The sequence below is a fragment of the Ambystoma mexicanum genome, chromosome 4p, assembly GCF_040938575.1.
Source record: "Ambystoma mexicanum isolate Mex_15411 chromosome 4p, UKY_AmexF1_1, whole genome shotgun sequence".
NCBI lineage: Eukaryota > Metazoa > Chordata > Amphibia > Caudata > Ambystomatidae > Ambystoma > Ambystoma mexicanum.
The window spans coordinates 1072373339-1072397908 of record NC_090927.1 but is presented as its reverse complement, the minus strand read 5'-3'; positions in this window follow the sequence as shown (position 1 = coordinate 1072397908).

Sequence of the window (24570 nt, the reverse complement as noted above, 5' to 3'; positions counted from 1 at the left end):
TTCTGTTCTTCTGTTCCTGTTGATTGCATGAATGACATCATTATCTGTTTGAACTAGATTGGCCAGCAGGGAAACAGGCATAGTACTTAGGGGTAGGACCTAGCCACCTGTTTCAGACAGCAGAGAGGAGTTCCTGAAATGTCAACAGAGGCTACAACACCCTGAATCTGAAAAGGGGCACGGCCTTGGAGGAATATTCTGACCCTCAAGGTCTTCAGCTGACTATCTAAGAAAGCTAGCAGAATCTTTGATGATTAAGCTATCGTTCTAATCCATGGGACTAGAAATTGGCACATTGCCAATGTTTTCAAATTCAGATTTGTAATGCTTAAATAATTCGGAGACAGTGCTTAATTACAAAGTTGAGCTGCCTTTGAAAAAAGCAGCAAACAACTTTGAGATGCCTTCAACCTGAGATAGTAAGCCGTTAGGGAGGCTAAAAACAGGCACAATGCCAATCATTCCAAATTCTAATATGACTGTTTCAATATCTTTGGGACTGATATAAGCCGTTGTACCCTCGTTTTCAGCATATATTTTACTTTTCCATAGAAGGACGGTTAAGATTTATTGTATGTTGTATGATGTATTTTTGTTAGATTAGCCTTTCAATCTTCCCTATGCTGGCAACACTCTGAGTTTAGAGTCGTAATGGGTTTCAACACAGTGTACATATATTAACTGTGCTGCCCCCCATACTTCTTTGGACAGGGGATGTGGATCCATTGAAGAAAAGAGGATGGGTGAAACTCTTTTGCAGGAGGATGAGAAAAATCCTTTGCAGTGGGGTGTTAAATGTTTTACCTGTAGTCTTTTTTGATCCATGGCTGAAGAGTGCTTTGAGGTTGTAATTAGCTAATTTCCCATCAATGAACGGACTTATTGACTCAGTTTTTAACCATTTTCACCTAATGAGTTATCCAGAGGTTGGTCTGTATAACCTCTCCTGTCACCTGGCTTGGCAGTCCACACCGTCACAATTGTGAGTGTGATTGTACATTGTGCGGGGCCACAATGGCTACACAACATTGGGAATTGGTTGTTGGTATTTTTATCGACAGAGAATAGTGCTGTAGCCAATACAAGGCTCTGGAGAAAGTTGGGTATCTGCTTCTTAGGTTGGCAGCAGCATACCTGTTCAATTGGGGTGAGTCTTTGGCAGGTTCTCACAAAAGGAATGCCATAAATCTTGGATATCAGTATGCCCTCAAGATGATCATGGATATTTCCTTCCACGTACCAAGCTCCCGTAACTTTTTTTCAAGGTATACCCATCTCCTCAAACATTGTAAGTACTGATTGGGCACATATACTAGTTAAGATATTTTGTTTACATTACATTAAGACAAGGGTCTGTTCTTTAATTAAGCAATCAGAGAACTCTTCAGGTTAATGAAACAAGAAACAAAAGCCATATGAACAAAGTGGCACAGATTCAGCAGATTTTAAAGATGGGTTTAATAGCTGGATGCCTAGTTCATATTTTAAACTCTCTGTCTGCCAGCCCTTTTACTTTGCCATGAACGGAGATCCCAATATTTCAAAGCTCTCTAATACAGGTATTGGCAGATATTGGAGACAACCTTTAGTTTTACCAGGTGTTAAATGTGTAAATTCTCTGGGACCGAAGTCATATCATACATTGTTTGAGTAACTGAGTGTATGACATGTACAACACAACAACTAAACAATGAAGTCCAGTCATCGAACCCAAACAACACACCAGGAAGCATGTGACTGGCCAATAGCCTCAGATAAACTGATGTTTTTTCAAAGCCCTCCCTGAAATAAGGAGATTAGGCTCAAATGAAAATCAAGGGTGCAGTCTATTCTGTAGTCCGGCACCCTGAAACTGAAAGCCTCCAATCCTCAATATAGATTTCTGAAGGTAGGGGCCTGTAAGTCAGACACCAATTGGAAAACCAAAAGACATTGGTTTGGCGGTACTGAGTAATTTTAGACAGGAGATACACAAGTGCCCTTCCAGTGATGCTTGTGGTAGCAGACAATTGCATGAACCTTATGAGCTGGCATACATGCTATGTGCAGACATAAAGAAGTGTATTAGAAATGGACATACACAACCACAAAAACAGGTTGACACTGGGAAGTGTTGAAAGCCACTATGCACTGTGTTTAGAAGGCTCTGAAGAAAGGAGTCTGGAGGGATACAGCATGTAACTTAAGGGAGACAGATGTTCAGTTTTTAGGAAAAGATGCCAAGGCGAGAAGCAGGACGCCTGACTGTGCCAGGTGTAGCACTGCAAGAAGTAGACAGTCCTCACCCTGAAAAGGAGCCGCTAAGCAAGGTCATAAGCATAAGGTAATAATATGGTTATTTATTAATACTTCCACCCCAAGTGTATATAAGTTTCACTTAATCAGATGGGGATACTCTGTCAATAAATTTTCTTGTATTGCAATGGAAAATAAACTAAAAGTGATCTGTTGCTGGCTGAACATTCTGTCTGGAGTTTGTTTGCTTCCACAGGCCTTCTGCATAAGATACCGGTGTGTAAAATCATGGGCTACCATGTTAAGGTTTATGTCGCTTTCTACCGACATATTGAGATTTGACATACACTATTGTCTGCTGTGCTTTTAAGGTCAAACCCATGACAGATACGTAAAATGGTTCATGTAAAGATCCCGAAATCACAGTTTATACCTGAATTGAAATATTGTATAATATAAAGCCCATCATTTAAATACCATCTTTTAGCATTCATTGTTTTATTTCAATTGTATTTTTAACACATCAAAGTGTAATTGCTCAACATCTGGGAAAAGTAAGGAACTGTGGATACTGGCATAAAACGATTTGCTAGCCCCTGGAATCACCCTGCAGGTATGAGTTGGTCTGTTTTTCCTAACTCGGCTTGAAATGGGTCAGAGATCCATTCCTGATCCACGGGCGACCCTCCAGACCCGCAGTATATGCCACAGTTCATTGACGCTGGGAAGAATATACTGCGTTTTGCTCTTTTGGGGCATATTGCATCTCTCTAGGGCACGGGACTTCACGGGGCTGAAATATAACCCCTTTAAAACGATTTTGGCGTGCAGAGCCAGCAGGCCCCCATGCAAAGTCATTTAATAACTATGGCAGGCATTTTATGTAAATGTTTCCAGGTCCCACATAAACCAGATTAGTTGATTCTCTACTAGCCAATTTGGGTGCCACTTACTGGACATTGGTGACCTTTTGCATGTTTATTAAGACCAATTCCACGCCCTGAACGTTGCCCTTTAGAGGGTGAACAGTACAGGCAAACCCAGATATTACTAAAAAAATTTTGGCCACCTCTGTACAATTTTCATCATCCTCAATGTTTATTTCGGATGAATAGTTCAAACATTACAATATGATATGCCATTATATGATAAGTCATTTATAACGTGCCTGTACACAAGAGTTTCTAGGCATGACAAGACAAGGAAGGGAGGACAGAAGGAGGAAAAAACAATGATCTTACTAGGCCATGTGTCATTCAGATTGCGTAAACGCAGGGTGAGAAGTGCCAAGGGGGGAGGGGAGAGTGCAAAGTAACTAGTAAGTGCAGCCGGTAGGTGGCTCGTAAGTGCAGAGAGTCAGGAGACGGTAGGTTTGCAGATACAGTCTCTTAAGTGGTTGGGAGGTCCGGAGGCAGTGCAGAGGCAACCGGTTGTGCAGGAGCCTGGTCCTGTATGTTGAGTGGGTGGCCAGGTAAACAGTATGCAAAGCAGACAGGGACATCAGCAAGGGAGAGAGAAAGCAGAAGTGAAAAGGAAGGTCTTGAGTTGCTTCTGGAACCTTAGGTGGTCCTGCTGAAGTTTGAGAGAGGCAGGGAGGCTGTCCCAGAGTGAGGCCCAGCTGAGGACAGATATCTACCCCCCACTCTCTGCCTGGAGAAGTGTCGGACCCTCAGAGAGTTCGAGGTGGATGAGCGGAAAGCTTGAGAAGGAAGATGCTTAGGAAGAGAACATTTGATGTAGAGTAGTCCCTGACCCCAGAAAGACCTGTGGCCGATGCAGAGGGTCTTGAACTTGATTCTCGCTGCCACAGGGAGCCAGTGGAGAGATTTCGGGGCTTGGGAGATATGATCCCCGGGCTTGAGGCCAAGGACAAGTCTCACGGTCCTGTTCTGGATAAGTTGGAGAGGGTCAAGAGAAGAGGCAGGAAGATTTAGAAAGAGGCTTTTGCAGTATTCCAGCCTAGAGAGGACTAGGGCTCTGGAGACAGTGGGCTTCTGGGGGAAAGTGAGAAAAGGAAGAATACCTCTGAGGAGGTGCAGCTGATAGTGTGACTTCTTAGAGACGTCAGAGATGTGAGGAGAGAAGGAGAGAGCGGAGTCGAAGATGACAACCAAGTTTTTTAGCCTCACTGGAAGAAGCAGGTAGAGGGCATAGGGTGGGCGGTGTGAGAAACCAAAGGGTGTCTCACCTGCTGGTCCTCAGAGACTTGTCATCCAGGTGGCCAGGACACGGCCATCACTTTTGGATCCAGTTCCTGGGGATGGACCAGTGTGGGAGGAACACCTGGTTGAGAGGCCTTTGGGGAGTGGCGGTGAGGCAGCCGATGGTGAGACCTGGAATTACCCCCTGTTTTGTTCATCTATTGCATCCTATTTTGTAGGATATTCCGAGGTCTCAACTTCCCTGCTTTTTTACAAAAACACTGGGCTGAGGAAGAGGGTGACTGAGAGTAACAAGACTAACTTTCCTACATCGTACTGGACATGTCCGTTCAATCGGGTCAGGCAAAGTCAGGCACTTGAATTCAAGTACATACACCTGATACCAATTAGCTCTCCTTACACGGATAAAAGGCAATACCTAAAGACACACTATGAGCAAGGTGGAACACGAGTATGAGCAGGACTTCCAAAGCAAAGGCAAACCTACTGGAGCAGAGCAACGGACCAAGGGACGAGAGTAGAGGATCAAAAACCCCAAGCGCTCCCTACTGGAGGTTGTTGCTTCAAACCGGCCGTGAAAGACACGTGGAAGAGGCCAGATTCCGCAAGTGAAGACTGCATTGTGTTTCAAGGACACCAGCGACCAACCCAGGTGAACAGCAGAGCCAAGCCTGTGGTACTAACCTTGACTCGTGAATGGGAAATCATAAAACCAAGAGAGAAACGTACACAGCCGGTGAGTCGGCAAGCGACCTCAGAGACCGGTGTTTGTTAAAGAAAGTTTGAAGTGACAGCATTGTATCGCAAGTGAAGGCTGCACACGTGTGGACGATACGTGAAGAAAGGCAGTCCTGGGAAGGAACTTTTGAAGTAAGAACAGCTGTGAAATCAGCGATACTGAGTAACAGAGTGGTCCGGCGAAAGGAAGTAGCCCACTCGAAAGTCTCTTTGAAAGATACATTGTTTGTAGCAATAAAAGGGAATGAACTGCAAAAGTGAAATAAGGAAAATTAACCCAGAGAGATGGGGAGAGTAAAAAGCTGAAAAGTGAACTTTGAGTCTAAGGGGTCCAGCTTAGGTCTGTAAAGAAAGCCATGCACATTGGAAAGTCTTCGACATCCAAAAGCGGTCTGAGCCCGATTGAGGGAGAACCGAAGTGTAAAAAGCATGGGGAAAGGTGCCTGCTTGACAGTATAGTTGAACTTTGTTGTGAAAGGTGTGATCCTGATAGTGGGCAACCAGCGTTAGGTCTGAGCCTGACAGAGGGGATCTACGTGAACTGTGTTTGTGAAAGCTCTGAGCCCGACAGAGAGGGACCTTTGTGAACTGTGTTTGTGAAGGGGTATTAGCCCGATAGAGGGGCATCCATGTCAACTGTGTTTTGAAGAGGTCTGAGCCTGACGGAGGGGACCTATGTGAATATGTTTTGTTGAAACATTATTTGGAAGTGGAAATAGAGACTTAAATGTGGAAGGTTGCGGCCCTTTATGCACGTATTGGAACTGTTTATGGTACTGAGAACCCGAGCCAGAGTGTGTCATCCTGTCTACAAGGACTACCTTACTCCGTGTGGTCTAATGTGGGGAGGAGAGCTGATTCAGCTACCTTTATTAATTTGAACACTGATTTTTCCTTTGCATACATTTCCCCTTTATAAACTTTTTATCTACACGAGATAGGGCAGGTATTAGGTTTTGTTAGCACTGGCCATTTTGATTTGACAGACTCTACTAGGACCATTTTGATTATCGTTTGATGTTCAAGACTACTCCCATCTTAGTTATAGGGCAGAATTGGAGTTTTTCCAACCCCAGAAACTCCAATAAACGTTTTACAAACTGTACCTATCGTGCCAGTGTCATACTGGTGATACCATGTCTCCCCTACAGTGGGCAGAGTGAGAGAGGGAAGGTGGGAGAAGGAGTCCCAGTGAGGGGGATCTCAGTCTTACTGGCATTAAGGCAGAGATTGTTGGAGGGACACCATTCCTGAATAGCGGACAGACAGTCTGGTATGAGAGAAGGAGCGGTAGAGGCTTAGGGGAGCCTGAAGGAGAGCTTGGTGTCATCCGGATAACACTGAAAGTTAGAGCAGAATGTAGAGATGTGGTTGGACAGAGGTGCCAGGTAGTGGTTAAATAGCCATGGTTAGACCCCTGGGGAACTACCCCAACTAGAGAGCGAGATAGAAGAGAGGAAAGACCCAAATTGGACTTTGGAGGGACGATCAGTGAGAGGGGAGGTCAACCAGGCAAGGGCCTAACCAGAGATACCCAGGTTGTCTCAGAGACGATTGAGCAGGATGATGGTGGAGGACTGTGTGGAAAGCAGAGCATAGGTCAAGAAGAATGAGGACTGAAGGAAAATTAGAGCCAAGATTAGAGAGCAAGTCTTCACCAAGATTAGAGAGTAAGTCTTCACCAAGATTAGAGAGCAAGTCTTCATCAAGATTAGAGAGTAAGTCTTCACCAAGATTAGAGAGCAAGTCTTCAGGGGTATTCAGGAGAGCAGTTGCCGCACTTCCGGTAACTCTGAAGCCAGACTGATGGTCATGGAGACAACCAACAGATGCAGTGGGTAGATTAAGCTGGGAGATGGCCAGTTTTTCTAGAGGTTTGCCCAGAAATACAACAATACATCGTAATTAATAACATTAAAACATATTAAAACTGATTCATTTAACAATATATTGCACTAATCAATCACAAAATCATAGATTGCACAGGCCCTTAAAATAAACTATATCAAGTCTCGCAAAACGGTAGTACTACCTTCATTAGTTCTGGAATTATACTGCTAGAGTGTTAGATGGTTGTGAATACCAGACTGCAATAGTGTTTTGCTGTAAGTACTAATTCTAAAATTAGAATAATTCAGGTGGAATTCAAGTGGGGGCCAGTGTCTATGTGGCCCGATTGATTGTCTCCCTGCTTTGACACACCTATCAGTGGAAAATGGCTGCACAGACTCTAATGTAGATTTATATCTATTTTAGATAAATTGACACTGCAGAAAGATAGGGGACACAGAAGGGAAGCTCCCTAATGGAGGAGCTGATGAAGGCCATGAAGACCGATAACATTGAGGGACACTTGATATCATGTGAAACCCATGACACAAGGCCGAAACACGGCATGTCAACATTGTCTATCAAAGTGTATGTTAATAACATCTGCAGCCATTGGGAATATGACCCTTGCTACATACAGCTCGACAAATCAAATACCTGTGGCATAATATGCAGACAGACTGGAAGTGCTCAGCCTGGTGCCTAGTTTTCATCCAGTGCTGTCTAAGCCATCCAACATGTCATTGTTTTAAAAGGTCTTTTTCTCATTACATTGTAAAATTCGGGATGCAATGTTACAATGTTGTTTTGAAATATGCACACTTCTACTAACCCTTAGGCACTTTATTGTGACAGGGTCTCAAGTTTTTAAATGCGCATATTCATGTGTATGATGTGCAATTCTGTCATGTTTATTGCCAAAGCGCACCTCTGCAAGTGTTGGGCTTGCTTCATGCTTTATAATCAAAGGAGGTCCTTAACGTTGGACACATCTCAAAACACATTCCCTTTCAATGTACCTAATAAATTAAAAATAAATGCCTTTCTCACACTTTTTAAAGAAGTTCCACTTTGCAAACCTAAATATAAAAGTATGAACGTTCAAAAAATTACATTGTTTTTAGTGCTCACTGATACAATCCTGCAGTTTTCTAGCCCTCTTGTAATCAACAAGTGTTTCTAAGCCCCACTCAATGGCACTCATTTGATTACTTTCAATGGGAAGAAAGTTTGAGTTGACTCTAGGGATGCAACTGGTGCATCAACCCAATGAACTAGTTTACCACCTGCATTATATCAATGTAATAAACAAGCTCCCCTTGCCTTACAGCTGGGAAAAACAATACAGTGCGCAAGTGGGGTGTTTAAATTATAATAAAGGCAAAATAATGCAACAAGGTGGTTAATAGCTGCATATTGTCATGGGAAAGCCAACAAGAGGGGACCGAAACACTAAATGTCCCCTGAAAAGCTATTCATTGCTCTTTGACAGTGGTGTGCTAATGTCGGGTAAACATGAATAAAAAGGCAACGAGGCACTAAGAATGTTGCAAGAGGCTTCCGGAAGGAGGTGATGGCCTGCAATGTGCATGTTGCACATGTTTAATGTGCCACATTAAAGAGGTTTGTTTCTGTGTCATAAGACTGCCAATACGTGGCATCTGCTTGGGGCCCCTCTAGCTCCGGGGCACATTGAATCTAAAAATATTGAAAGGCCCTTATGCCCTTAGTGCTCTGGGGTGAGTCGCAAAATCAGTGGGCAGCCGCTCTCCTTGACGGGCAAGCAAGTAAGTTCAGTAGGAAATGGGACCAAGAAGTAGCTTCTCAGGGGTGGGGTGGGGGGACTGGAGTCCTTCGGTTGAAAGGCAGGTCCGCCTCAGCAAAGACTCCTCTTGTTCAGATGCTGAATGAGAGGTTTTGCTCAATCCTCTGTCTTTTATCTGTTCTTTCCTTCTGTACTTGGGCTGTAGCTTTGTTGTGATTTGCAGAGGGAAGATTGCGCCTTTAACCTAGCCCTCCGAACTCAAATGGTGAAGAAATGTCACCCCTTTTCTTAACAATGTGTCTTCTAGCGACATTGTCGCATCTTCTCTATGTGACAAACTGAAGAATCAGTTTTGCAACAGATTTCCGCCCCGGCCCTTAGCATGAACTGCTAATAAAGCACCATCTTTGTTATAGTGCGACGCTTTTATATCCTGTTGGTACAAAATGGCAGGTCTCCGCAACCCATCATATACGAAGAATAACCAGTATGTGTTTAACAGGAGGGCAATTCTTACCTTGCTAAGGCTAACTAAAGCAATTTGAAAGCTAAACGGAGGCAGGCCAATCCTTTGATGCTCTAAAGATGCTCCCGCCTGTGCCTTTGCCACCGATAGATGGATGTAGAGTGTGAGGCGGGATTAAACTGCTTTTATTTGCTTTTAAAACATTGTAAAATTACAGCCATTGTACTTGTATATTAATACCTTTTAACTCTCAGTCATACAAAGAAAATATTACTCAGTGACTTGGCGGGCTTAACGCTCACATCGTTTCACTATTTTTGAAAAGATTCTCTGCAGATTGTCTTTGATTTCTCAGATTTACCCTCCAGCCTCTCACAGGATGGTGGGAGGAAGTACCACGGCATCTAGCTGTGCACCTACGCACCCCTTACTCTACCAGGACATTGATAGCAATTGGCAATACAACGGGAAAAAAGCACAGTCTGTTTACATTTCAAACACTTGGAAAACGAAAGACAGGTTTCTAAAAAGATGGCCATGCTCCCCAATTGAACAAATAAACAGCCTTTCTTTTCACTTGACCCCTGTTTAAAATCGGAGGGGGGTTATTACCCCTGTTCCCTCGGTTTCCTACACCCTTGTGGATGTACACCATGACACCAGCCATGGACATATTTTCAGCCTTTGGGCTCACCTTCATGCTAACAGGGACCCAGAGAGGTGCAATGTGCACCCACACAAAGAGCTGCTGTTCTTCTCACACAGTCTGCAGTTCACCGTGAATAAACTATATGGTCTGCAATATCGATCCCATTGTTATGGTAAACCTTGGCTCCCAAGAGGAAGAGCACATTTTCAGATGCCAACTTTGGGACCTTTTGAAGAATCTTCAGGAATTTACTGTCCAAAATAGATAGAAATTCTGACTCAATTTCCTCGGAATATTTCTTGATGTTCTGTCCGTTGGGAAACTTTATAAGGGAGTCCCAAAAGGCGTGTGTCCCATTCATTTACTCACACGCAAAGGTTTGTTCTCATCCAGATCTTGAAATGCTGGATAAATTATCGCCAAACATTTAAAAAAAACGGCATCTGATCCTGATTTGCAAGCTTGGTTCAAACTGGTCGAGCATTTTTTTTTTAATCCAGTTAAAAGTGGTACAAATCACTTTTGTCACATCTGGGTTTGCCTACATAACCATGTACGCACATACTCTATCTTCAGGAAGTTGATAAGACAATAACCTCATTACAAGTTAGCCGGTTCGGACATAACGGTGCCGGTAAAACCGTACCAGCACTGTTTTCCAGACTGGCTAACTACAAGTTATGTGGCTGTGTGGTGTTACACACACCAGGTCTGACCTGGCGGGCATAACGCCACCCGCCACAGACAGACGCAGAAACACCGGCACCATTACCACATGGTGCTGGTGTTTCCACTTCCCCATTCCCGTGGAGTCTTACGGAACTCCACAGGAATTGGGATTTACAGAATGCCGGCTCCGGAATAGCCGTATCACCTGGGCTGTAATGCCTCAGTGATTCCCGCAAGTCCAGAGCCGGTAAGTCCCCAGGGGTCTGGCGGCAGCCTGCCGGTTTTACCAGCACGGCTACCGCCGGACAAGTAATGAGGGTGGCCATGGACCCAGTAAAAGGCAACAGATTAGCTACTCCAAAGAGAGCCAATGTGGCTGGTTGTTGGGGCCACTGTGGCCCCCAGAACTTTAAAAAGGTCAGTTGACCCTGGTGCCTCGTTTAGAAAAGTGGCATATGGTATCCCCTTAGGGCACTCGCTGACCCTACGAATGTTCCGGGAGCACAGAGGGATACAATAAATCCCAACAAGGTAATAAGACCGGCTGTTTTTGGTCATGTGTCCACAGACCACCAGCCCTCTCCCCAGGCCACTGAAGGCCTGCAGAGAACCACACAATTGCCTATTGCAATTTCTTGAAGTAGTCTTCACCCTAGTGCAGTGGTCTGCAACCTTTGGTGCTCCAGATGTTTTGGTCTACCACTCTGATCAGCCTTACTCAGACTAGTCAATGATATGGGATCATTGCAGCCTTAGTCCAAAACGTCTAGCGAGGCACTGGCTGCAGACCACTGCCCTAGGGAATTCAAGGTGGGCTAGCGGGATGCGGAATGCCCACACATAAAAAAGGTGTGTGGGCCACCAGTTTGTTTTGTTTTCTTCAGAGCGGACCTGGCTTGAGGCCCATGGACATATGTGGTGGTCTGAGGGACACAAGGGCCAAAGTGCCCACTGGGCCTGGCTACAGGTTAAGCACAGTAGCCACTTTGGTAGGATTTCCAGAGCCCACAGCATGGCCTTCGGTTATGCCTTGGCTCCAGATGCATTCGGACACCTGGCCAAAGTTGCCATTGGCCAACGAAGTATGACATGGCAAGGCCAAACTATGGGCACCTTGGGGGCTCGGACATAACCAAATACTATGGCCAAGACACTAAGGTCACGGGCCATGGTCACATGCCGTGGCCATTGCCCTTTATGTGTGTCTTTCGGGCCTTAGAGCAGCCAGCAGGCCATTCCATTGGCAAGTTACCCACTGGACAATGCTGCAGGCTGTGGACAGTTTCCACTGCAGGTACCTTCTGCATAATGACCATTTGCTTTGGACACCGGCCATGACCAGGGCCCTTTATGGGTTTCTTAGGAGGCAGGGGCATGGTCAAAGGCCATTTGCAGGCCAATGTGGCCAACAGGTAACAAGCACATTGGTTGGGTCTAATGTGCCAAACCGGTCACTTGACATGTCCTAATGGCATCGAGTTGGTTAGGGATGTCCATGGCAGTGCAAAAGCCATGCTCTAGATCAAAGTGGTTCCTTGGCATGACCACAGGATATGCCCAGGTGGGACTGTAGGGTTGGCAGGCCATATCAACCAGAAATACAATACAATTCAGTGAAACGCTGTTACTTAAAGGGATGTCCTGGTTATATGTACCTTACAAACATTGAATTTCAGTGGAAAAAGCTTTGTGAAAGGGGAGTTTTGGGTGCATTGCAAAACAAAAACCCCAGAGAAACTCACTAATTTCGGTTCCTAAAGTCAGTCACCGCCTTCCTATTTCAGGAACCACCATGCAATGTGTTTTTGATGTGATGTGTCCAGTGAGACCCCAATTCGGTATGCTCTCTGGTGGATATATTTGGTATCAAGTGTGAGTTCAAGTGGTGACTTAATCGGGTTCATGCTTTCATGTTGTGTGATTTGAGATTGTGGTCAAGGCTGTTTGGCATGCAGTGTTTTAATGTTCTGGTGTAGGAGGATATGGTATTGGTTAGGGTGGGAGGCTGAGCGATTAGGTAGCAGTTGATTTTGGCTGTGGGGTGAGGTGCTGACACAGGATGCGCACATATGCGTTCCATTTGCCTGGTCCATCAGGGCATGATAAATGGCAGTGAGTTCAGCAATTGCAAAACATGACTTTGCATGAAGAACAGCATAACAAAACAGCCGAAAAGAATAGGTTATCCCTCAGTGGGACCGCAGTGTTATGGTGTGTGGGTGGCTATGCCAGTTGTAAATGCCTGGTGAATATACAGCCTTATTATAGGATCTCCCCTTGTAAGGCTGAGTTGGGCAGTGGTTGGAAAATGTGTGAGTTGTCAGTCGGTGGTTGGAAGATAAGTTTCTGCCAAATGACTACAAATTTCGGACATAACCTAACATCGGATAATTTATCGGTATATATACAAGTGAAAATGTGTTTGTTTGTGGCAGCATTTGTGGTGAAGCGTTGTTCCTTATACAATTTCACACCCTTTCACCAATCTGCACCAAGTGTTGCATAATTGCCTGCTAGGACCCTGCGGACATTACTGGCTACGTTACATTTGGACACCCCACCACTTTCCGCCGATTTTACCAAAAGTTATAATATGTTTGTGGCAAAGCATTGTTCCCTACATTTTCCCACACTGTTTCACCAATATGCACCAAACATTACTGGCTACATGACATTTGGACAACTCACCCCAATTCCCGGGATTCCAGCACAAGTCAAAATTTGTTTGTGGGTATGTGGATTGGCAAAATGTTGTTCCTTATACAATTCCACACCGTTTCACCAATCTGCACCAACCTCTGCATAGTTACCTGTTAGGACCCTCCGAACATTACTAGCTACATGACATTTGGACACCCCACCTCTTTCACCTCTAGTTACCTATTAGGACCCTCCGAACATTACTAGCTACATGACATTTGGACACCCCACCTCTTTCACCTCTAGTTACCTATTAGGACCCTCCGAACATTACTAGCTACATGACATTTGGACACCCCACCTCTTTCACCTGTAGTTACCTATTAGGACCCTCCGAACATTACTAGCTACATGACATTTAGACACCCCACCTCTTTCCCTGTATTTCAACACCTTCACAAAGGAGATGGTTGCTTGAAATCGGCAAAGTATCAATGTGGTCATAGAAGAACTGGTCCCAACACAAGGAACACAACTCAATGTCCAGGCCCCAGGATGCACGGTTTCCAAGAAATTTGCACCACAATGCACCACAACAAACTGCACCACGCCAGGGTGAATAGACAGGTTTGTAGAGAGAGTTCTGAAGGCCCCAGTATGCAGCAGCACACCAAACTGCAGTTTACCTCAGGGTGCAAAGCACATCAAGCGATAAGCAAATCGGCACAGCGACCTACAGGATCAGTGTTATCATGTCTGTCTATAGAACTCGTTCACAGAATGGGTACTTCTGCTAGTATAGCATAATAAAACACAACGAGGTGTAATAAAACATTGTCAAGGCCTGGAGGAAAGGCTTTAAGGACATCACAAGACATTCAAGGCATAACAAGACATGAACATGCACAACACAATGTTCAGACATTTCCCACTGTTGCACTCACTGGCATTCTCTAGCTCTTGCTCACTCATTCGGTAATTGATTGATTTCACTCACAGTCAGCAGGGTATTCTTGGAGACGCTCCTCATTACCTCATTACCATGGTTCAGCGCTAGGATTTTGGTAAGCAAGACGATGTGTTTGAGAGGAACAGCACCAGTGGAACTTAACAACACAGGCCCCTTCTCCTTTAAAGTTTGCCGGGGGCAGGATGATTTGCACAGGTTTTGTCCCCAGAGGGCCCCACCGGAACTGAACTGTGCTTGTCATGCGCTCCGGCGGCGAGACAGAATTCCTGTCCTTTTGCTCAAGAAATCTGCCCCAGTGTCTCCAACAGGGCACAAATCCCCAAAATGGACCCTCACGCACCTGATGTTAAAGAGATCTCTGTGACTTCAGTTTCAGAATGCAGAGGAATTAATGTGGGAGGATTTCCGTAGGAAGGTCGATGAGAGGAAGAACAGGAAAGATAGAAGGTGGAAAGACGATTCCTCAAATGATTCCTCAAACAGTCCCCGGAATCCTGGGACACTGATCCTTACCCTAAAGATGGCACCATGTCTTCAGGAAGGTGGACCACAATCGTTGTGACCATTGACAAGCTCCACTCAATATTTAGGCTTTACACAGTGCTCTAGGGCGAATGTTTCACTTGCAAAAACAGCTCTGCAGCGCTACACGCCGGCCTGAATGAATGTGAAGGCTGCCAGTGGCTCGTTTGGCAGCACAGGTAGTCAACGGAAACATGCGCCATAACCAGCTCAATCATGGCAGGAGGTGGTTCAAAGTCGAACAGCACTCAGCCTACTCTTCCCACTTCTCAACATTACAAGCCCGCTCCTGTAAAATAGGGGTGAGCAGCTATTTTCCTGAATACCTTTGGCACTCAAGCCGGATTCCAAAAAGTATACCCATTCCCACCCTGGCAATTTAAGAGGTGCATTATGCATAGAACAGAGTAACAATTAGAAAGAAACATTGTTTCCATCAAACGAGAATTGTTTATCAGTATGACGTCAACAAATAGCACCTTGTAATGTTACATGATGGCAGTCCTCCTGAGCAGGTTGAAAAGGTTTTGGCTGCAGGTTAGTCTTCTGTGGACTTGGTCAAGTTATGGGAAAGAGTTGGTGCAGGCCGATGGGTTTTCTTTCTTTCTCAGAATCCATCCGAGCACTGGCGTAACAGGGACCCCGCAGCCCCCGCGGTGCGGGGGGGCCCGCGGTGTGGGGGGCCCCACCAGCACATGGCTGGGAGGGGGCCCCAGTAAAAAAAAAAAATAAAAAAAAATATATTTTTTTCTAAAAAAAAAAAGTTTCTTTTGAAATTCACTCTGCATTCATAAAGAACATTTCTGTAACAGAAATAATTTCTTTATGAAGGCAGAGTGACTACAAAAAGAAACTTTCTTTTTGAAGTCTGAGGGCCCCCGTACCCCATGACATGGAAGACCCTAGGCTGGAGGCCTCCATGTCATGGGGTGGGGGGGGGGTGGGGAACCCTATGCCTTCAAAAAGAAATTGTTTGTTTTTGAAGCCACTCAGCCATCATAAAGAAATTATTTTGATTATGGTTCGGTCCTTAACTGAAATAATTTCTTAATGAAGTTATAGTGACTTAAAAAAGAAACAATGGGGCTCATTCTGACCATGCCGGTCCGGAAACAATGGTGCTGGTAAGCTTACAGGCACTGTTTTTTCGGGACCGGCATATTACAGGTCTGCCTGGTGGGGCTGCCGTGCCCGACAGGTCTGACCCTGCCAGGCACAGCAGCCACGGTAGGCAGACCTGTCACGGAAGCACCGGCACCGTTAACAATGGGGCAGGTGCTTCTGTGTCCCCATTCCTGTGGAGTCTGGGGTTTAACGAAATTACCGGCACCTGATTTCCCAGCCGCCGGACTTGAAATAGCACGGTGGCACCGGGAAGTCAGGCCATAGTAATTTTTTATGGGTCTGGCGGCAACCCGCCGGTAGCACCGGCACGGTTACCGCTGGACCCGTAATGAGCCCCAATTTCTATTTTAAGTAATAGGGCCCCCCCTTAACTCCATGAGGTGTGCGTGTATGAGTCTATGGTGAAAGGGTGCACACTCAAATGTATAGCCGGCTGCCTGTGTGTGTATGGTGAAAGGGTGCACACTTAAATGTATGGGTGCCTGTGGGGGTGTGCCTGCATGGTGAAAGGGTGCACACATAAATGTATAGGTGGCTACCTGTGTGAGTGTATGGTGAAAGGGTGCACACTTAAATGTGTGGATGACTGGGTGTGTATAAGGTGAATGGTGTGTGTGCTTGTGTACAGGGGCACAAGAAAACCTTCATTTCGGGGGGCTAACCCTTCAAATGTTGGGAGAGGCGCTAACTTCACATGCGGTGGGGAGGGGGAAACTTATTTGTGTGGGCGCATCCAAATTATTTACGCATTTTAATGAGACTATTCTAGTGCAGATTCAATGTTACAAGCAGTTAACTCTCTCCTATAAGTCTCCTGTTCCCTCTCTACCCTTCCAATCACTCCCCTGGCATGCAAGTACTAAACCCACATCACGATTTCAATCGCCTAAACAATGTGGAATTTGAATGCAGGTACTAACAGTGAAATGCTTTACGTTGGTAATTGCTGGGTTCTTGTTAACAGCAAAAACCAGGTGCCGTTTAAAATCTGTGTCCTGTTCGGTCTGGCAACTGCTCTAAAGGTTAGCCAAGTTGAGTCAATATAGCCCAAAATGTCAGGGGGGGTAGTGCTGAAGCCCAGTCAACTCAATGGTGTTGCGCTACTACTTGTGTTTAATGCCTTGCTTACTCCTAGCCCTATTTTTCCTCGTCCCAGTACTTATATACGAGGCAGTACGTGTGTTCGAGGCACTCTGCCTCATACAAAAGTACTGGGAAGAGGTAGAGGTACATGGAGGTAATGCCTGATTTAGCTACCTGTAATCTTCATCACTCCTAGTCCCACTGTTCCTCATCCCAGTACTTACCTATGAGGCAAGGAGCCTCATACGAAAGCTCTGGGACAAGGAAGAGGGACGCAGAGGTAATTCTGGGCCAAGGAGCTGATTGTGGAGGTTGGGGTGGTGGGTGGGAGGGAGAGTGGATGTGTGGGGGGGCAGGATTGTGTGATAAATCATAATGGTTGTCCATGTCCAGGCTAAGCAGGCATGATATGTGGTATTAGTGGCTAGAGAGGCATTTTGATTTAGCCAGTCTAGTCATTCCTCAGTTTGGTATGACTTTCTTTTAACTGGACATTTCTGATAAAGTAGTCCTGCTAACTTTAATTACCTGGCTAGATTGGCATTTGGGTGCTGCCAGTCTAGCCATTTCTTACTGCGGCATTGTATATTTTTCTGGGCATCTGTGATAAAATGATATGATGTGATTGAAGTCATTTATAATGCGCCTGTACACAAGTGTACACAAGGGAGGGATGATAGAGGGAGGACAAGTCAAACAATCTCATTAGGCCTTGTGTCATTGTGAGAACGAGAAGTGCAAGGGAAAAGGGAGCAGGGAAGTGCAAGTGAGAGGGGAGGGGAAAACAGGGCAGCAAAGCTCTCAGTAAGTGCAGCCAGGGCAGAGCAGCTATTGGTTGTGCAAGGAGAACAATGGACTGCAGGGTTACAGTTACAGCCCCTAAGTGCATGGTAGGCCCGGAGGCAGTGCAAGGGTGACCAATCAAGAAAGAGCCTGGACTCAGAGAGACTTATAAAACAGTTATCGATACGCAACTGGAGTGTTGGGTTGTATACATCACTGACCAAAATATCCATTTCCCTTTTTTAGTTGAAAAAGCAGCCAGTCAGTACAGCAGACATGTAGGTCAGGTAGGTCAGCAGGGGGGGAGAGAGAGCGAAAGCAGCAGAGAAGAGTAAAGCTTTTAGCTGCTTCCGAAACTTCAGGTTGTCCGCCTCAAGTTTGAGAGGGGCAGGGAGGCCATTCCAGTTGGAGGCACCAGCAGAGGAGAGAGGTCTACCCCCACTCTCTGCCTGGAGAAATGTCTAAGCCTTAGAGAGTTGGAGGTAGCTGAGTGAAGGTTTAGAGAAAGAAGGTTTTTTGGAAGAGGGCATTGGATTTAGTGTTGGCACTGGCCTCAGAAAGCCTTGTGGGCAATGCAAAGGTTCTTGAACTTGATCCTTGCAGCCAGTGGAGAGATTTCAGGGCTGGAGAAATACAATCCCAGGGCTTGAGGCCAAGGCTAAGTCTTGCAGTCCTGTTCTGGATTATTTGCATATAAAGGAGACTAGAGGAAGACAGATTGAGAAAGTGGCTGTTGCAGTAGTCCAGCTTAGAGACAGTGAGCTTCTGGTGGAGAGTGAGAAAGGGAAGAGTCCCTTTGAGGAGGAGCAGCTGGTAGTGGGACTTCTTGGTGATGTCCGAGATGTTAGGAGAGAAAGAGAGTGTGGCGTTGAAGATGACACCAAGGTTTTTTGCCTCGCAGGAAGGCAAAGGAAGAGGGCCCCAGGTGGTCTGCTATAGTGAGAGAGGAAACACAGTGGCAAGGGTCCCAATGAGAAGGATCTCTGTCTTACTGGCATTAAGGCAGAGATTGTTGGAGGCGCACCAATCCTGAATCGTGGATAGACAGTCAGGAATGAGCAAGAGAGGAGAGGAGGATGAGGGGAGCCTGAAGGAAAGCTGAGTCATCCGCACAACACTGAAAGTTAAAGGATAAGGTAGAGATCAGGGAGGCCAAAGTGGCCAAGTAGAGGTTGAAAAACCAGCGTGAGAGGATAGAGCCCTGGGGAATGTCACAGGTAGAGAGAGGTGGCGGAGAGAATGGGACCACGATCGACCTGGGAGCGGAGTGGCGGTCCAAGTGGAAGTAGGTCAGTCCCTCTAGGGTCTGATCTGTGATGCCCAGGTTCTCACAGAGTCGATTGATCAGGATGGCGATGTTGACCCTGTCGAAAGCAGAGGAAAGATGAAGGATGAGAATAGAAGGAATGCTGGAATCAAGGTTAGAGAGCAGCACAGGTGTTAAGGAGAGCAGTTTCCATGCCTCTGGCAGCTCTGAAGCCAGACTGATGGTCATGGAGACAACCAACAGATTCAGTGTGGAGAGTAAGCTGGGAGATGGCAAGCTTTTCCAAGAGTTTGCTCAGGAAAGGTGGAGATTGAGCGATAGTTTTCCAGCAGGTAGGATTAGCAGACTGCTTCTTGAAGAGTGGGTGCACAAGGGAGTGCTCAAAGGGAGAGGGGAACATTGCAGTGGCGAAAGAGTGATTACAGAAATCAGCCAAGGCTGGAGCGAGGGTGTCAATATGGGCTTTGATGGTTCTGGAGGAGCAGCGGAGCACCTGTTTGGACGACACTTTCATAGATCGGACTTGTCTAGAAACCTCGTCAGGTGTTGTCAGAGAGAAAGAGGAAAAAGGAGGAGGAGAGAAGAGATGGCCAAAATGGGCCGAGAGAGGAAGAGGATATAGAGGACAGGATGTCCTGAGATTTAGCAGAGAAATGAGAGGCCAGAGCTGTACAGAGGCCATGGGAGGGAACAGAAGAGGTTTAGACCACAACAGGATTGACCAGTTCCTTGCAGATTTTAAAGAGTTTGGCCGTGTTGTTCGAGGCCATGGAGACACATGCTTTATTGTGTGCTCTCTTCTTGATGAGTGTTATTGCTTTGACTGGCATTTTGCTGAAAACAGTCTAGGTATGTCTAAATGTGGCCTGGCATTCTGTACTATAATGTTATTACGTGTTTACACTGGTCTACATTGTGCAGCCAGTTGGAAGCATTAATGTTCCTGTGCACTGTTGGTGACTTGCATGTATTGGATTGTGTTACCCTACAAAACAATTGCAAACACTCTGGCTTTATAGCCAATTTATCTCAGAAAGTGTGCTGTATATTGCATTAAAACACATATTTATATCTTTTTCCTAGTGCAGTGTGCGGCATACCCCTTCAGCAGCACGTTCATGCGTATTGTGCAAGCGTGACAGTCTAGGCCGGCCCAGAGTGTGGCGCAACCCGTGATTTGTTGCCGAGTTGGGGGGCCCCCTCAGCATGGCTCGCAGGGGGGCCCCCACATTTTGTGTTACGCCACTGCATCCGAGCCGGCGAAAAACAGCACCATTAGCTTCATCGTTCAGAAGACCCTTCAGAGGAGGACTTCAAGATGCATACCAGGTAATCTATTACCGTTCTCAGAATTGCTCTCAAGGAACCGGCTGTACCTAGCGTGCTTACGCTGCCGACGTGCATCTGGCGCCCCAATTCAGTTCTGAGGAAGGCACTTTGCGCAGTCTGATTTCACCTGATGTGGGAGAGCAAGCCTGTTTCCCTCTCTTGCAGTCATTTTGCTCATGTTTTAAAAACTCTGACTCGAAATGTGTTAGCATTGCTGCTCTGGTTATGGGACCAGAACACTGCTCCGTTGAATTTGCTACTATACAATGCACACATTCACAAGCGGTATGCAGCACCTATGCCCACCTAGAGTGTGTCATTTACACACGTGCATAATCTACGGGAAAAGGAAATAAAACTAAAAACTATAGTTCCCGAACCTTTCGGAATCCATTGCATAAAGGCTCTGAGGCGTGGGTCTGCAATGCAATTAAGAGTTACTGACTGCACAATCTTTCTTCTTTTGTTATCACCTTCTTTTGTTTTTAGGTGTATACTGTTATGCTGCTTCACTCTGTCTTGCTCACTTCTAAAAAGGTTACTTTATTTTGGGAATAGCACATTTGTTTGTTTGTGCATTTATATAGCGCTACAAACCCTCACGTATCTGAGCGCTGCTTATTTCCCACGGTGTGTGATGCTCATTTATCAACCTCGAAAGGATGAAAGGCTGAGTTTGGCCTTGCCGGGATTTGAGCCTGCGTCAGTAGGCAAAGTGAGCGCTCTTCTCGCTCTGCTATCTGACCGGCTAAGCATTAGTACTATTTGCCAATGAGCATTACGAGAACACCCAAATACATGTGTTGTTGTCACAAAGCTGAGCGGGACATAAAGGCATGCGCAAGTGCAGTCTATTTTCACCCAATCAATTAGGCATTTCCCCAATAGTGTGGCCTGTGCGCACAAACAAAGGTCTCATTCCTTTCTTCTCTGCTCCAAATGGCAACCACCTTCTGGAGGCTTTCTGGGGCACTGTGCCCGTCGATTATTTAACACCACAAAAGTTTAGGCCGGGCCTCCGGTACCAAGTAGCTCACTTTCATCAGATGCAGGCACGGGTTTCCGGTGCATCCAACAACACGGCCAAACTTTTCAAGATCTGCAGGGAACTAGCCAACCCTTCCGCAGTCTCCTCCTCCCCTTCTCCTTCCCAGGCCCTCTGCAACGCACTGGCCACACATTTTGCCAACAAAACTCTGGACATCCTAAACACCCTTACTACCCACCGCCGCAACCCATCCCACACCCCCTTGCCTCCCTTGCCCCTCTCCCTCCTCCTCCTCTTTCTCCACCTTCTCTTCTGTCACACCTGAACAAGTTACCAGAGTTGTCCACTTCATGAATCTCATCTAAACAGGTTTCCACTTTCTTGTCCAGAACCATTAAGGATAACATTGGCTCTCTTGCCCCCGCACTTGCTGATTTCTGCAATCACTCTTTTGTCACTGGATCTTTCCCCTCCTCCTTTAAGCACTCCCTTGTGCTCCCACTCCTGAAAAAAACCTTCAGCAGGCCCTACCTGCCCTGCCAACTACTGCCCTATTTCCGTCACCCCCTTCCTAGGGAAGCTGCTGGAGAAGCTGCCATTGCCCCAACTCAACTCACACACCAAACCTGGTGGTCTCCATGACCATCCGTCTGGATTCTGAGCATCCAGAGGCACTGAAACTGCTCTTCTGAACACCTGTGAAGAACTGGAAGAAGTCCTTGCATCTCTGGACTCCAACTCCCCAGCTGTCCTCATCCTTCTCGAACTCTCCTCTGCCTTTGACACAGTCAACCATTCCATCCTCATACAAAGTCTCCACGAGACCCTTCGTATCTTGGAACAGGCACTGAAATGGCTGACATACTTCCTAACTGACCGCCTTCCCAAGTCACCCTGGGCACCTTCTCCTCTCCTATTTCCTTCTCTACATTGTGTCCCCCAGGGTTCTAACCTCTCCCCTTGGCTCTTTAACATCTACCATGCTCAGCTTTCACCCCTCATCTCCTCCTTCTCCTCCAACTTCCAGTGTTATGCTGATGACATACAGCTCTTTCTCAAACTTCCTGTTGACCCTCTTGCACCCTCCAGCATTCCTGGCTGCCTATCTGACATCCACTCTTGATGCACCTCCAATGATCTCTGCATCAACGCCTGTAAAACTGAGATCCTTCCCATCGGGACCCTTGCTCCCTCCTTCTTCCCTTCACTCTGGCCTTCTGCCTTGGGCTCTCCCCCTGCTCCTTCCTCTGAACCCAGAAACCTTGGAATCATCTTTGACTCCTCTCTCTCCTTCCTCCCTCACACTCAGGACATTGCCAAGAAGTCCCACTTTCAGCTCTTCCTTCTCAAAGGAATTCTCCCTTTTCTCACCTTCCCCCAGAGGCTCAATGTTATCCGAGCCCTGGTTCTCTCTAGGCTTGACTATTGCAATAGCCTTCTCCTGAATCTTCCTTCTTCCACACTGTGACCCCTCTAGCTTATCCAGAATAGGGCAACAACACATATCCTTGGCCTTAAGCCCAGAAACTGCATCTCTCCTGCCCTAAAAAGTCTTCACTGGCTCCCGGTTGCTGCACGGATTCAATTCAAATCCCTCTGCATCATCCACAAGGCTGTTTGGGCCCAGGGACCACACTATCTTCAACTTTATCTTACTAAATACTCTCCCTCTAGACCGCTACACTCCTACCGCACCAACTCTTTGTGTGTAACACGTTTTGCTAAACAAAGGGTAGGTGGCTGATCACTTTCTCAGCTGACTCCCTCCTATGGAACAGCCTCTCTCTGCCTCTGCACCTTGAGTAGGACTTTCTAAAATTCTGGAAGCTCCTCAAGACTTTCCTCTTTACCTCCTCCTTCCCTTCTTCTCTCCTCTGCTAACCCCACAGTTGCTGTGATTGGTGTCCGGGGCACTTATGCACCCTTGGGGCCCCTGACCTCCCACACCCAATTGGCCCAGCTCTTGTCTACCCTCAGCACTTGCCTTGGCACACCTTCCGCCATGGAGGTTTGCACTTACTCCTAACCTGGCTCCAGGCTGTGTAACACTTAACAACCCAAGCACCTCATGTGTGGCTCACCCATGAGCCCAGACTCCCCAGCACTTACCCCTCTGCCTTCCTCCTTGCTGCACTTGCATGTTCTGAATACTCACAAGGCATGGTAGGTTCATCCTTTCTTCCTTTTCCCTCCACTGCTCCTTTACATATTGTGTTTTTGTAATGTATTTCACTCCCTTGTTCCCTCCATTCACCCTGTGGGTTCTTTGAAACAGTATTTCACTTGCTGTATAAGCACATAACAAGCAAACAATAAAACAAAAACATTAAAAATGTTGGGTCTCCCGTAGCTCGGCACACTATAATTTCAGCTTCTGTATTCTCCACCAGAACTTTGATTCTTCTCTGAGGTCCTACACCTGTCAGTCTCCCTCTTCTAGATTTCTGATACCTGGGCCACTCACAACCTCTCTGAAACTGAAATAACCTCCCTCACCCTGAGTCTGAAAATGTAACTCGTACCTCCTCCAACTTCTAAGTCCTACGTAGGAGCATCCTGGTCTGCCAAAAACTTCAGAAAATGACCCTTCTTGATTCTCACACTCCAAGCCCCAATCCTCATTCAACACCTCTTTCCTATCCTGATGTCCACCCTCCAACGAGTCTTTCTCTACCAGCTCCTTCCTCTCTTGATGTTCACCCTCCAACCTTGAATCTCCTCTTCCCCCTCTCCTCTCCACGCTCCTCCAGAATCTCCTGTCCATCTTCTCTCCACTCGCCAGTCCCTTACAAACTCCTCCCATTAGCACATTCTCCAACAGCCTACTCTGTCAGACTAAGTTGCATGGCTGATATAGGATGATCTCCACTGCCCGTGGGTTATACTATGGGTGTGGGTGTGAGCCAGGACTGGGCTAAGCCAGAGTGTTTCATATGCTCTGGGTCATGCGGATGGAAGGGGACTGAGCCGTTTCTGTTTTAGGGCCAGCTACCTTGATTTCATTTTCCACTCAGTGACAGTTTTTGATGCAGCCTGTAGACAACTGGAGTCCTCGGTTTAACCAGCGTATGACTAGAAAGTCAAGAAAAGCTTTGGTAAGTCTAAACATCTCTCTTTCCCTTTGAAAGGAAATTGAAGCATTACGCCCCCCCCCTAATCCCCCCCCCGCTCCCAAGAAATGATTTGCCTTAGAAATGTGTTAAAATCGTAACAGTATCAATTCCCTTGCTAGCTTTGACAGATGTCTGCAACAAATCCCCTTAAAGGGAAATGTATCTGTTCTATGCTGGTGGTTTTGGAGGGCCTGACTACTAATGGAATTAGCTCTCTTAAGAGCTCGCTAGTAGAC